Here is a 14,913-nt window from a genome sequence, read left to right as displayed (position 1 = left end):
TTTTGCTGACGTCAATTCCCCTGCTTTGGAAAACGCACGCTCAGCAGGAACGGAAGTTGCAGGAGCACGTCTTGGTATTTCCTGGCCAGTTTGTGAAGCTTGGCAAATGACGATTCATTCACTCTCCACCAAAGTCGAGGATCATCAGCCCTCGCAATGTTGTCTTCCTCCAAGTATCTCCGCATTTCAACAATGGCATCTGCCCATGTCGATCTTTAAGCTTTTGCTTGTATGATGTTGTCATCAAAATGATCCAAAGGTTCACCCTCACAAAGGGTGCTTCCCGGTTGTTGTTGGATCTCTTCAAAGTGAGGTTCTTCTGTCTGTGCCATTTCATTGATCAGTCTGTCCTTGTCTTATCAATGGCATCGGCATCCAATAATCCACAGGGCCTCTTGAATCTGGGGTCAAGAGGTGTGGCCGCTACAATTATAAAATTGTCCTCCAGTGAAGTGAAGCGTCTCCTCATTTTCTTCTGAAGTTCCACAGCAAACTGATTCTTGTTTTACTGACTCTGCGACATCATTTCATGCATTGCCTGTGTCAAAGGCATGATCTTTGATAGAGTTGTGTGCTTTTCTGCTGACATATCCACTGTTGCAGCTGTCAAAAGGCTCCAGAAGTTTAATGGCATCCTTCAAAATTCCCACATCTTCATCACTCAAGGTCAAATGCATTTTACCGAGTAGACCAAGTGTTGTTGAAACAGGGATATGTTGTCCGATGATACGTCTGAGGATGTAATATGTGGAATTCCATTGAGTTTCGACGTCCTGGACCAGCTTTGTTGAAGCCATTGAGTTTCGACTTTGGATCTCAGTCAGTCTGTCCATGGTGTTCACGTTGTGGTGTAAGTGGCCTACCAAAATTCTGACTTTTAGCTGCAGATTTTTTACAGTTTCGCTTCCTTTGCATCCTTGACAATTAATTTCAGAGTATGACCATAACAAGGGAGATGACACCGTTTGAGGAGAGCAACAGCAGCTACCATATTTGCAGCATTGTCTGTCACCATGACAGATATTCTTCTGGTATTATTGCAATCCTCGGCTCCTTTTAAGAGTTCCCTTGATAAGTCGTCTGTCGTGTGCTCTTCGGTCATGTGCAGTTTTTGCACGAACAACGACATGGACATTCCAATCACTGTCAAGGAAGTGGCCCGTGATAGTGATACTGTACATACCTGAGTTTAGGCCTGGTGTTGGCTTAGCGGTTAGGGTGCCGGCTTGGGATCCTAGGATCCTGGGTTCGAATCCCGGTCGATCGCTGAATTAACGCCAGGGGGGTTGACTCAGCCTGTCATCCTTCTGAGGTCGGCAAATTGAGTACCAGGTCACCGGTAATTCCCTGTGTGTCGCAAGAGGCGACCAATAGGGTTGGTGGCAGGAAGGGCATCCGTCTATAAAACATCACTTCAAAAAAGGGGATCACGGTTCCCAAAAAAGGCCAACCCCTGCTCTGCGGGGGAAAATGGCTTCTAAAGGTGGTTCATATACGTATACCTGAGTTTGACAAGATGTCCAGATGTCTGTTGTGAGGTGTAATGGAAATAGCAGCATCAGTCATCCTGGCAAGCTTTGTCCTGGTTTCTTAATACACTTTAAGAAGCATAGGTTGCATGATTGTGCGACGACTTGGGTGGGAGGTCATATTTACAGTCCAAAGCCCTCACAAAGTGTTTGAAGCCAGAGTCTTCAACAACAGACACAAGCTACATGTCTCCAACGATCATATATATCAGCATCTGGTCAATGTGAGATTCCCTTGGGGGAATCGGCGCCATACTTGGACCTTTTATAAAAAGTTCTTTCAATCGTCGATTGCAAAAGAGGACTTGTTGCTTTTGCAGACTTTGGTTTCTTTGAATCCGCATTCTCAACTGGCACTTATCGTCACTAATCTCTGGTGTTTGGTTTTCAAATGTTTCAGTACATTGGACGTGTTGCAATGATGAGCAATGTCGATTGAACAACGTGAGCAGGTACCCTTCGGACTGTCTTCTTTAACCTTCCCGAAATAGTTCCAAACTGCACTTCTGGACCTTTTGAATGACATGCCAAAACTTTAACACTCAAATAGACAAATACTTATCACTTATCAGTCGATGTACGGCCCACCCGCCTGTCGGCAAATAAATCAGCACGATTTACTAGGCCAACAGTAAGTGCCTTGTGATTCATTTAAAAGGAACATTTTCCCCCGGCCATGTTTAGTTTGGAAGTGTCTTGCTTTTGCTCGCTATATTGCAAACAAGACACCCCAAGGGCGTGTTCCTTTTCAATTAATACATTACTATAGGCCACTTGTAACCAGAGCATGCCCATTGCCCAACAGGTACTGGTCCCAAAAAAAAACACTCCTCCCCAAAAATCCGCTTATTTCTCGGAAGTAGGAAGTACTTGGAATTGACATCAATTCCGGTTCACTACTCGATTCCTTTCGATTCCATTGTTGGAATTGAGAATCAAGTACTTTGGAATTGATTCCGCCCACCACTGATTATACAAGCCTGGTGTTGGCTTAGCGGTTAGGGTGCCGACTTGGGATCCGAGGATCCTGGGTTCGTAATCCCGGTCGATCGCTGAATTAACGCCAGGGGGGTTGACTCAGTCTGTCATCCTTCCGAGGTCGGCAAATTGAGTACCAGTTCACTGGTATTTCCTTGTGTGTCGCAAGAGGCGACTAACAGGGTTGGCGGCAGGAAAGGCATCCGGCCATAAAACATTGCTTCAAAAGGGGACCATGTTGCCCGAAAAAGGCCAACCCCTGCTCTGCAGGGAAAAATGGCCTCTAAAGGTGGTTCACCACTGATTATACACTGTGTGGGTCTGTTTTGTCAGACTTCCATTGACCTTGATTGGGTCAGTGTTGATTGAAAGTAGGTGTGGGATGCCTTCAAGTGTTGTGTAATATCTTAGGGGGTTGAAACCAGACCCAGCTGCCAGTCAGACTCGTAATTGATATTAAGCCAAACCTTGAAGGTCCTCGGCGGTTAATTGTATAATATCTTCAACAGTAAGGATGAGGCAGTTGAGTGGACAAAGACGAAAAAACCAGTGCCTTCAGAAAGTATTCACACCCCTTTTTCTTTTCCCATTTTGTTGTTACAGCCTGAATTTAAAATTGATTAACTTCAATTTTTTGTCAGTGATCTACACATAACACCCCATAATGTCAAAATGGCATATTAATTTTTAGAATTTTTTACAAGATAATTTAAAATGAAACACAGAAATATCTAATTTACATAAGTATTCAACCCCCTGAGTCAATACGTTGCCGAAGAGCCTTTGGCAGTGATTACAGCTTCGAGTCTTCTTGGGTATGTCTGTATCGGCCTCTTACATCTGGATTTGGGGAGTTTCTCCCATTCTTCCTTGCAGATTTGCCCAAGTTCTGTCAAGTTGGATGGGGAGCGTCGGTGAATAGCAATCTTCAAGTTTTTCCATAGATTCTCAATGGGATTCAAGTCTGGGCTTTCGGCTGGGCCACTCAAGGACTTTCACATTCTTTTTCTGAAGCAGTGTTGTTTTGGCTGTATGCTTGGGGTCATTGATGTGTTGGAACATAAATCTTCACCACAGTCTAAAGCCTGTTGCAATCTGAAGCAGGTTCTCCTCAATGATTTGCCTGTATTTGGCTCCAATCATTGTTTCCTCGATCCTTACAAGTCTCCCAGTCCCTGCCACTGAAAAGCGTCTCCATAGTATGATGCTGCCACCATAATGCTTCACGGTAGGGATGGTGTTAGATGGGTGATGAGCTGTGCTCTGTTTCCGCCAGTCATAGCCCTTTGCATTCAGGCCAAAGGGTTCAATTTTCGTCTCATCAAACAACAAAATATTTTGCCTCATGCTCTGAGTCTTTCACGTTTCAACCTTTTGCCAACTCCAGGCGTGCTGTCATGTGCCTTTTTCTCAGGAGTGGCTTCCATCAGGCCACTCTCCCATAAAGCCTAGATTTGTGAAGTGCCGCAGAGACTGCTGTCTTTCCGGCAGGTACTAGGTAGTTCTGGGTAGTTCTGGCAGGTTCCCAAGAGTCTGGGTAGTTCCATATTCTATCTATCACAGAGTTCTCAAAAGTATATCTCGGAGTTCTACAGACAGTTCCTTGGACTTCCTGGTAGAGTTCCTGTTCTGACTTGCATGGTCAACTGTGGGACCTTGTATAGAAAGGTGTGTTTCTTTCTAAATCACGTCGAATCAATTGAACGGGTCACAGGTAGGATGGGAGGAGACATTTCAACGATGATTGAAGGAAATTGAATGCACCTGAGCTCAATTTGGAGTGGCATAGCAAAGGGGTTGAATACTTATTGATCCTTGAGGAGAACCTGCTTCACAGTGATAAATTTTTAAAATCTCAATTTAATCCATTTTGAATTCAGGCTGTAACACAAACAAATGTGAAAAAAGTTAAGGGGTGTGAATACTTTTTGAAGGCACTGAACATTTTGTGTTGTGGGTTGTTACCACAGTGCGATCATTCTTGTTCCTTCCTGAGAGTTTGCAGTTGTATCCATCTTTTTCACCCCCTCTGTCCTCTCCTTACCCTCATTGTAGCTCCTCCACGATCCTCGATATTGCATACAAAATTTTTAAATAAACTTCTGAAACCCCTTTTGTCCATGACTTTAAGTTGTCTTGCGTACCGTGAGTCATCAGACCTTTTTATCCAATACTTTGTACAACTTGTAAGGGTAAGCTTTGTATCAATTTACTCATTGGAGAACATATTGTTGAGTTCCATGCCGGAGTCCCCCAAATATTCCCACAGGTCGCACAAGATCTGCCAGCAATCCTCTTCTGGTGAAATTGCCAAAATCAAGACTCTCTGCTCACCTTCACTCTTTCAATCCTCTTTACTCCCGCCTCTGGAACAAACTCCCTCACTCTCTTCAATCCCACTCCTCCCTCCAGGTCTTTAAAACAGCTGTTCACCACCATCTCTTACCTTCCCCATCCAAAACCTTGATCTTTTCTACCCCTGTTAATTCACCCCAGATCCACTTTTTTGAAATACCAACTTCTTTCCTGGAAGTCCTAGCAGTGCCCATGTGTTTTATACTTCCCCCACCCCCACCCCTTCCCATACCTCCTCCCCCCAAGCCCTCTCCCTCCCACAGATCTTCCGATGTCCCTGTTCTCTGCTGTTGTACTTGTGTGCTTTCTTCTCTCTCCCCATCATGTCTCCCGCTCCCTTTATTGTATGTTTTGTGTGTCCGTTTGTTTTTAACTCAACTGGACTATGTCCTGCTGAGTTTTTGTCGACACCCAGTGTCCGTCGTCCGTTGTCCGTCTGTCGTTTGTCTGTCTGTCGTCTGTAAACAATTCGACGTCTACGCTCTAAAAGTCACAAATATTGACTAAATTTGATGAAACTTGTTATGCAGCATCTTTAAGACATAAAGTAGTTTGGGATTGCATTTTGGCGTTGTACGCCCAAAAATGGGCGTGGCAGAGCGGCCATATTGAAAAATCTTTTTTTGTCAATGTGGTACTTCCTAATGTAGCTAGAAGGCTGAAACTCGGTGTGTCGACAGTATGTAACAAACCTCAACACATATATTACGGGTTTTGACGATGTCCGAAAAATGACCTCGTCGTGACCTATGACATGACTTGACCCATAATCATCAGTTTGGACGACGTCCAAGCTCTAAAAGTCACAAATACTGATCAAATTTGATGAAACTTGTGCCTTTTGCCACTTAAAGATATTTGAAAACGCACATATAAACATATAAACGCACATATAAACATATAAACACACATATAAACATATAAACACACATATAAACATATAAACGCACATATAAACATATAAACGCACATATAAACATATAAACGCACATATAAACATATAAACACACATATAAACATATAAACACACATATAAACATATAAACGCACATATAAACATATAAACGCACATATAAACATATAAACGCACATATAAACATATAAACACACATATAAACATATAAACACACATATAAACATATAAAAGCACATATAAACATATAAACACACATATAAACATATAAACGCACATATAAACATATAAACGCACATATAAACATATAAACGCACATATAAACATATAAACGCACATATAAACATATAAACACACATATAAACATATAAACGCACATATAAACATATAAACGCACATATAAACATATAAACGCACATATAAACATATAAACACACATATAAACATATAAACACACATATAAACATATAAAAGCACATATAAACTATATAGTTTGTGGTTCTATTATGCATATTCTAACCATATTGATTATAGACCAGTTGAGTTCAGGTTCCCTGGAACCTCTAGTTTTGTTTTTTTGGGATTGATGTTCGCTCTTACACGAGCCCTCAATCTTGTATAAAAAAGGGGGTGTGGGGGGGGGGGGGGGGGGTGGGGGAGGGAGGGAGAAAGAGGGGTTTCTACCCAGAACCACGACATATCACATGAAACATTGAACCCGTCACTGCGACACATGCTTACAAGAGCTCTAATGACTCGTTACATCCGAGGTTTTGTTTTCACTCCCATCTGTTTATCTGTCTGCATGTGAGTGGGATATCTCAAAAAGTTATTGACGGATTCGGACGAAACCTTGTGGACAGGTTGGGTGTGTGACAAGGATGAGTTGATGAGATTTTGAATCAGGTCTGAACCAGATACGGCCTATCAGTGGGATAAAAAAAACCCCGTAACCTGTTCAGCCTGGCAGAGGTATGCAGAGGTAGTTAATGAAACCGCTCCGGGTGGGGGTGTCTCAGCTCCTCTCCCAAAGGAGTGGGAATTCTGGCTTTGTGTTACGCCATTGGAGTGATACTCCCACGCGTCAGAGGAATGAAGGTATTAGAGAATGAAATTAGTCGTGCTCATTTGACACGAGCAGGTAGATACTCGTGTGAGGGCGTTGCATTTCTTCCCACCGTTTGTGAGTGAGTCGAGGGTAAAACCGACGAACTGTTGTAAATTCGAACTTCACAGCTTATGATAAGCAAAGCTCTCAACAGCCACAGCAACCGCTAATGAATTATACAGACAGCTGCTTTGATTAACACCTTCACGGAAAAGCTCGCATTTACCAATAAACATATTTAACCTTTATCGATGAAGTTTGGTAATCTGCGACTCAGTGGTGTGGGGCACATGCTGCTTATTGATTGATTGATTGATTTATTCGCATGCAGCCTGGAGATGCTTGGCTGCATCATTTTGTGGGGTGCCGCTGTGCCGCTGATGCAGTTCCCCCTAACCAGCTAGCTGGTACTCATTTGGGGGGGGGGGGCGCTGTGCTGCTGATGCAGTGCCCCTTACCAGCTAGCTGGTACTCATTTTGTGGGGTGCCGCTGTGCCGCTCATGCAGTGCCCCCTTACCAGCTAGCTGGTACTCATTTTGTGTTGGTGCCGCTGTGTCTCTAATGCAGTGCCCCCTTACCAGCTAGCTGGTACTCATTTTGTGGGGTGCCGCTGTGCCGCTCATGCAGTGCCCCCTTACCAGCTAGCTGGTACTCATTTTGTGTTGGTGCCGCTGTGTCTCTAATGCAGTGCCCCCTTACCAGCTAGCTGGTACTCATTTTGTGTTGGTGCCGCTGTGTCTCTGATGCAGTGCCCCCTTACCAGCTAGCTGGTACTCATTTTGCCGACCTCCGAAGGATGACGGGCTGGACTCGCCTGGTGTTAATTCAACGGCACGACTGGGGCTTGAAGGCAAGACCCCTAGGATCTTAAGGCAGCAACCTTAACCGTTTATAAGTGAACACCGGGCTCCGGACGTTTTTATTTGAACCACTTCCATCCTGCACGTACGAATCAAAATACCGCAGGTAATATCTTTGTTTTTTACACCCCCTCCCCTACCCTCCCTGTCCCATGATGTTCGTCTCCGGTGTTTCACTTCTCAGTGAAGTAATTAAAGGCGGGATGAGAATTGCGCACGTTGCCGCCAGATATGCGTTTGATTGAGAGACGTGCGAGAGAGATATAAAATGCCATCCTTGCACAGCGCATACTAAGCTCTGACGCCTTTTCTTTTCCCAATGGCCAATCAGTCCGCCACGTGTCTCTTTAAAGGTCACTCGGAGATAAACGGACTATTATATGAGGAGCACCCGTCGGCTGAATTCTGATGGCGCAATTAGGACTCGTCGGTGGGCGTGGTCTCCAGAGGGGCGGGCTTGCTCAGCTCGTGACGACACGGTGGAGAGGAATGAGGATTGCGGTGGAATGGAATGGGAGGTGGTGGCATGGAGAGGGTGGATTGTTACTGATGAATAGCCAATTATATAATTTTAATTGGCTAAGGTTGTGTGTTAATTGGTACTCAAATGTATTGACTTTTGTGCTTGAAACTGAGCTTGTAGTTAGTTACCTTTACTTCGTATGCGCATTTCTTCCAGGTAGTGTCTGCATATACGTGCACGTGGATTCACAAGGACAAGTTGTAAGAAGCCATATATTTATTACATACCCAAATTAGCCATTTTGTTCTCCCTCCCCCCAGTATATATGCTCCACGCACGCTCATTGCTTCTCCTTACTTCCATCTCATCACTTGTCCCACACTCCAATGTCCTCCTTTCTCTCCGATAATATTTCCTTATCCTCTTGTTTCAATTGACCCCCCCCACCCCCATCCTACTCCAATATAATGGACGTAATAAGTAGATGTCCCCTTATAAATGGATTTTACCCCTGTGTTAACTTTGATTTAGCACGGTTTCTTTTTTTGCTTTCAATGGGCTTGTTGAGAAATATTTTGGCAAATCGATTTTTCAAAACTTTTAGACAAATAAAGAAGTTTGTGTTCAGCTCGTTTCTTTCACATTGATTGAGAGATCTGATTGATCACAGGGGTGCTGCTGCTGAGATCTCGGTTTCAAAGACGGATCATTTAGGAATGCAGAGCCTCTCCAGAGTATATAGATTACAGTAGGTCTGACAATGAACGATCTATATTAAAGTAGATATGCATGAAGCCACGCTCACTGGCACAAACCGGTACAATAGACCTTGTATCTTGTTGGGGAAAGTGCCAGCTTGATAAATCAATAACACTTGGAAAAGTGATTCATATTTACGAGCAGGGGAATGCGGATCATCCAAGCAATGTAAAATGTGACTTAAGGTCTTCAACTCCCACTTCCTCAAAACCCTAAGTCATCAATCCAACCCCTCCCAACCCCTAGTCCTCAACCTCCCCCTCCCAGCACCAAGTCCTCAACCTCCAAACCCCAAGACCTCAACGTCAACCACCAACTCCCAACACCAAGTCCTCAACCTCCGCCTCCCAACCCCAAGTCCTCAACCTCCGCCTCCCAACCCCAAGTACTCAACCTCTCCCTCCCAGCACCAAGTCCTCAACCTCCAAACCCCAAGACCTCAACCTTCAACTCCCAACCTCAAGTCCTCAACCTCCCCCTCCCAACACCTAGTCCTCAACCTCTGCCTCCCAACCCCAAGTCCTCAACCTCAACTTCCCAACATTTTTTGATTGAATTCCCAATCTCGTAAGATGATGGAATCTCGTGATATGTGATAGACATAGCTTCCATTTTGAGTTAATTAGCTACCTAACTCTCCATCTGGATTTTAAAAAGGGCTTTATCAGAAATATAAGCACTAGTTGATCCAATAATTGTACACATTTAACTTTTTCGTAGTCTTTATAACTGTGGTTGCTATGAATTATCACTAAATTTAGTTTTACAATAAGGACTGTGCACTAAATACAACTGTCCTCTATTCTTGAGGTCCCTCCACAGCCACCCTAGCCACCCTCAAAAGTGTAGAGTCGAAAATTTCCACTCAGATCACTGATAAAAATGAGGAACCTACTCTGAAACCTTATCTTGGTCATCATCGAAAGTGATGGTAAGCACCAAGCACAAGCACAAGGTAAGCACCGAACACCCACAATAACACGCCAATTATTTCACGCTGGGTGTGTACTACGGTACCTGCGAGTATTAGTGATGATTACTACAATGTGCAAATTGTAGAGGTAAAAGGTTGCACTGCCAAGTGACCGATTCTGTTGACCGACTAACTCGTTTTGTGAGCTAAAAAACAGCAGGCACTTTAGTACAAGTATCCTCCCATATAGTTGTATTTTTTTAAAATCAATACTGTCTTAAGATTAAGATCACCAGGGACGGATAGCCGAACCAGCTTTAACTCCAGAGGTGACTCCCCAAAAATGGCGGTTATTTTTAACGCCGGGAAGGAAGAAATGTTAGGCGTTTAACTGAGACGTTTCAACACGGGTTTATTTCCGAAACCACGAAAAAAAAAAACACGACAAATAAAATGCACACAAAACTCGAACACGGAATGAAAAGGAATACTGTGCTAAATACTAATTCTATATCCCACGATGAGGCGCCTCCACGCAGTTGCAAATACATACACAAAGGGAAAGGCAAATTAAAAGAAAATTCCCCCTTTTTGCCAGCACTTGGATTTGGCCTCAAAATGGAACCTTTTAGGTTGGTGGCCGTTGAAGCTCGATGCCACCGCGTGGGAAGCGCGCAAGATGGCGTCCGAGGTGCCGCACATTGAGGACGCACAGAGCCTTGAGGCGAGTGGTGAGGACGGCCCTCTTTAGCTGCAATTCTTCGTTCTTGTGACGAACAGCACGGCCTTCAGCCCACCAAGAGCCCAGCAGTCGCAACCCTTTTTCAAAGTGTCTCCAATGCAGCCCAGAGCTCTTCTTTCTCCAAAAGTGTGCACAAAAACTGACAACGCACAAAATGGCCAGCCTTCTTCTTCAAGCCATGGCAAAATGCCACCCTTCCTCTTCCCTCCTGAGAGCCATTTGTGTCGTTTCCCTCTCAGTTCGCCTCAGCCACGTCCTAAGGGTCAATCGCGTACCTCGGGGCATGGCCTGCCGTCCTTCGCTCTCCGCCCCCTGATTCTCCGCCTCTCGTGGGCGGGGCCTTTTCCTTATTAGGTCCATGAGGGTGGGGCGTAGTCCGACTGGCTCGTTCTTGGCTTTTGTCGGCGGTTGTTGTTGTTTCAGGAGGTTTTACATGGCTGGCCATGGCAGCAAAAACGTCAGGGGAAGATTACAGAGGGAAGGCATGCACTGGGGAAAACTAGCCTTAAACTCTACAGATAATTAGCATGGCACCACCTCACGTATGATGCACATTCAAACAACCTTAAGCTACGTTTTCCCGACCTAATACATCGAAATGCTCCTACACGTCACACGGTCCATACTATTTCCTACACAGTTCTCCTTCTCCTTACGGTACTCTTTTATCTACCCCTATAAACGTAACAATACTATGAATAAAGCATTTTGTTGTTTTTCAGTGGGGTGGTGGGAGAGGACGCAAAGGTAGTTAGTTGTAGTGCAAGGAATGCATAAAGACCAACCACACACATCTTTTGATGGGACCTATAAAACCCCCCAACTGATGATGGTGATTTAAAACCATCTCCCAAGAAGCTGCGGTTTGTCTTAGCACCATCAAAGCTGAATGAGCATGGATCATATGCAAGACGGACAGATAAGTTCTCCAGAAACATGTCAGAAAGCAGCTAAAGGAAAGACTGTCTACCTGCGAAGATGAGTCTGCAGAGCAAAACTGGTTTGATGATTCAACTTGATATAACTTGATTCATATGTTATAATAAGAATGATGTTTGATGGTCTTATTAATGGAGCAATAGAAAATGATCTTCTAATTATCTTTACACATGCTCTCCCTTACACTGATGGATGATGAGTACATCTTTCATTTTCAGGGGGCTTGCTAATCAAAGCAGCAGAGATTCATCGGGAGGAAAAGCTCCTACACGTTTGTGGGAAGGATATTATTGCAAGTGAAGTGGGGCACCATTGGTCGTGATTCGAGGACTACACCAATGGTGTGATGAAGCAGAATATTGGTCTATGAAAGGAGTACATTTCTGTATTTGGGGCCTTTGCAAAGTTCTATCAGTCAGTAAGCAAAGACAGGATCCCGAAAGGCGAGATGTTCCGCATGGACGGACTGAAAGAGATGTTCATTGAGATATTCCGAAAAATTTGTCCCCATGAGGCAAGAAACTTTTCTTTAGCATACCTCAGAGAAACTGGTGGTGCGTTATCCTCGGCTCCAGTTTCGAAGGCCTACTAGCTGAAATTACTGTCAGATTGTGTATGCATCCAGTCAAAAGAGAGTTCACTCATCGACCACTGGGAGTTATCCGAGACCAGTGGTACAGAGGGAAGATTTTGGAGGTGACTATTAAGTTGACCCACATGCCTCGATGAAAGAGGTGAATGTTTCCCGATTATATCTCTCTGTATGTTAATTACTCGTAGGTTTTAAATGAAACCAGAGGGATGAAGAACTAGATGGTATTCATAGAATACTTACCCTGCGCAGTCAACTTGTTGTGAGCCAACTCTTCTGTTTTTCAACATTGTTTTTCTTTGATCCAATATGGTTGCCAGACCACGTGAGCGAAGACATCAAAATTTTATATTCTCTAATATAATTATTGTTGCATAGATCACGCTCAATACATTTCAAACTGATCAGACCAAGCGTTGTCCCTGTCGAATTGGTATTCCCAAGTGCAATCCCCATGTTTCAATTTTTTCCAAGCAGCGGTTTTGGAGATGCACCATTTTTCGGTTTTTCGAAGATAGCGCCTGTACCACATGACCTATGACGTCATGATTATCATTAAAATATTCTACATGAGGAGGTGCTCCCATGGTGAAAATTTAGTGTCCATCAGACCAACAGTTGCTGAAAAATAATTCATAATGATCGGATGGATAAGTGTTGTATTTGTTGAATTATGACGTCATAACGAAGGCACCGATGACATCATTAACATATCTTATTCCCCATGGGGAGTGCTTGACAATGAGCCATGTTTTAATTTTTTCCATGGAGTGTTTTCAGAGATACAGAGGTGCAAAGTTTTTCCAAGATGGCGCCTGTACCACATGACCTATGACGTCATGATTATCATTAAAATATTCCACATGAGGAGGCACTCCTATGGTGAAAATTTCGTGCCCATCAGACCAACAGTTGCTGAGAATTTTTTTTCACAATGATCGGATACGTGTTGCACTTGTCGAATTATGACGTCATAACGAAGGCACAGATGACATCATTAACATATCTTATTCCACAAGGGGAGTGCTTGACAATGAGCCATGTTTTAAATTTTTCCATTGAGTGGTTTGGGAGATATAGAGGTGTAACGTTTTTCCAAGATGGCGTCCATACCACGTGACCTATGATGTCATAATTATGAATAAAAAAATTCATACAGGCGGAGGCCACTCTATGGTAAAATTTCGTGTCAATTGGCCCAACGGTTGCCGAGAAAATGATTTTTTTAAATGCAGACACGCACGGCACACATACGGCACACGTACGGCGTACGGCACACGGCACACGTATGTAAGTGAATGCTTAACCCTGCTTTTCGCTTCGCGAACGCAGGGTAACAAGTGGCCTCCGACTGCTTTGGATTTTGAGATGGCCTCTGTGGAGAGGATTCTACCCGTGCCCTTATACAATGTTCTTGTGTGGATGGCTGAAGTATTGAATGAACTCTGCTAGGAGGGAATTGTCCAAACTTTTAGAGGACAATAATCGATAAGCTGCTGCCCATCTCCCAGGATATAGTTCGTCCTTCCATCCAAAAAGAGATGGCCACCTCCAAAGCATTTGGCTCTTGGGATGATTGAGGCACCTCATTGAGTCTTCAAATATTCTTTCCATCTTGAATGGTTTTGGCCACCATGTCACATTCGGTGGTTCTCAAACATGGCACAGCCCTTGCATCATTGCAGCTTGGATGGGAGGATATTGTTCCTCAAGGTTTCAAATCCAAAGTGCCGACTACTATCATCTGGGATAACAATGATTTCATCAAGGAGACATTGTCAGGTCATGGCACCACATACAACACTGGAGTCCGTGCGACGACATTTGTTCCGGACTTGAAGCGTTTGTCTGCCCTCTGTATAACTAGGCCAAATGCATTGTGTTACGGATTCGTAACTTCCGTTATTGGGGTTTTCACCCACTTGACATGTTTCTGATATTAGGTATTATTATTATTCTCAAAAGGTTTATTATTCAGGAACAGCTATCTAAAGTTAAAAAGGTTAACTTAAAATTATACAGGAAATCGTGCACCGGAAAACGACGGGCGAGGAGGAGGAGGAGGAGGCGGTGAGAAAGGTCGGAGAAGAAGCTGGTTGCTTTGCGTTCTGGAACGACCGTTGTCGAGCAAGAGACATGAGTGAACTTTGGGGTTTCCTGGAAACGGATTCCGCGATAGAGTTGTTATTGCTGTGACGGATCAAACCTGCGTGTCAGGTTGGCGTTGGATTCGGAGGAACCATCGTCATGTGATTACGTCTCAAGTACGAGCCGTCCGCCATTTTGACTCGTGCGCTTCGCGCGTCGAGCAAACTTTCCTTGCTTCGTCAACCATTTCCACCACGTTCAGACGTATTTGTGGTGTGTGTGGGCACCGAGGCTTCTGACGATTACTTTGCGGCTCGCCGACCGTGAACAGTGAAAGTTCGTACCTGGAGGGGAGCCGAGGTTCTGGTTTAGAGTCGACATCGTGCCGTTGATCACTGGAGGGGATCAACTCTGAGCTCGAAGACGGGAATATAGAGACATTGGGGAAGGTTCTCACTTGGAACCCTGTGAGTTACTTTATGCATGCTAGCTGATGGAATAGAGAGTGCACTCTTAATTGTCATTTCTGGTAATGTTATTCCTGTGTGATTTATAATATATTATTGGTTTGTTCATAATAATTGGTGTTGTTTCCTTATTGATTTCGACACGGAAATATATATTTTTCTGCCGTGATTCCCCCCGGGGTTCGGAGGTATCCGAGCCTGCGAGA

General features: G+C 44.1%; 1 long non-coding RNA gene across 1 annotated transcript in view; it reads right to left on the bottom strand.

The window, feature by feature from the left end:
- Positions 1-14,913, bottom strand: part of LOC144894242 (uncharacterized) — a 939,403-nt gene that overhangs the window by 379,721 nt on the left and 544,769 nt on the right. The gene's annotated exons all lie outside the window — the stretch shown is intronic.

The sequence above is a fragment of the Myxine glutinosa genome, chromosome 11 (assembly GCF_964187855.1).
Source record: "Myxine glutinosa chromosome 11, kmMyxGlut1.1, whole genome shotgun sequence".
Classification (NCBI taxonomy): Eukaryota; Metazoa; Chordata; class Myxini; order Myxiniformes; family Myxinidae; genus Myxine; species Myxine glutinosa.
The sequence above is the reverse complement of the archived record's forward strand: the minus strand, read 5'-3'. Positions and strand labels throughout refer to the sequence as shown.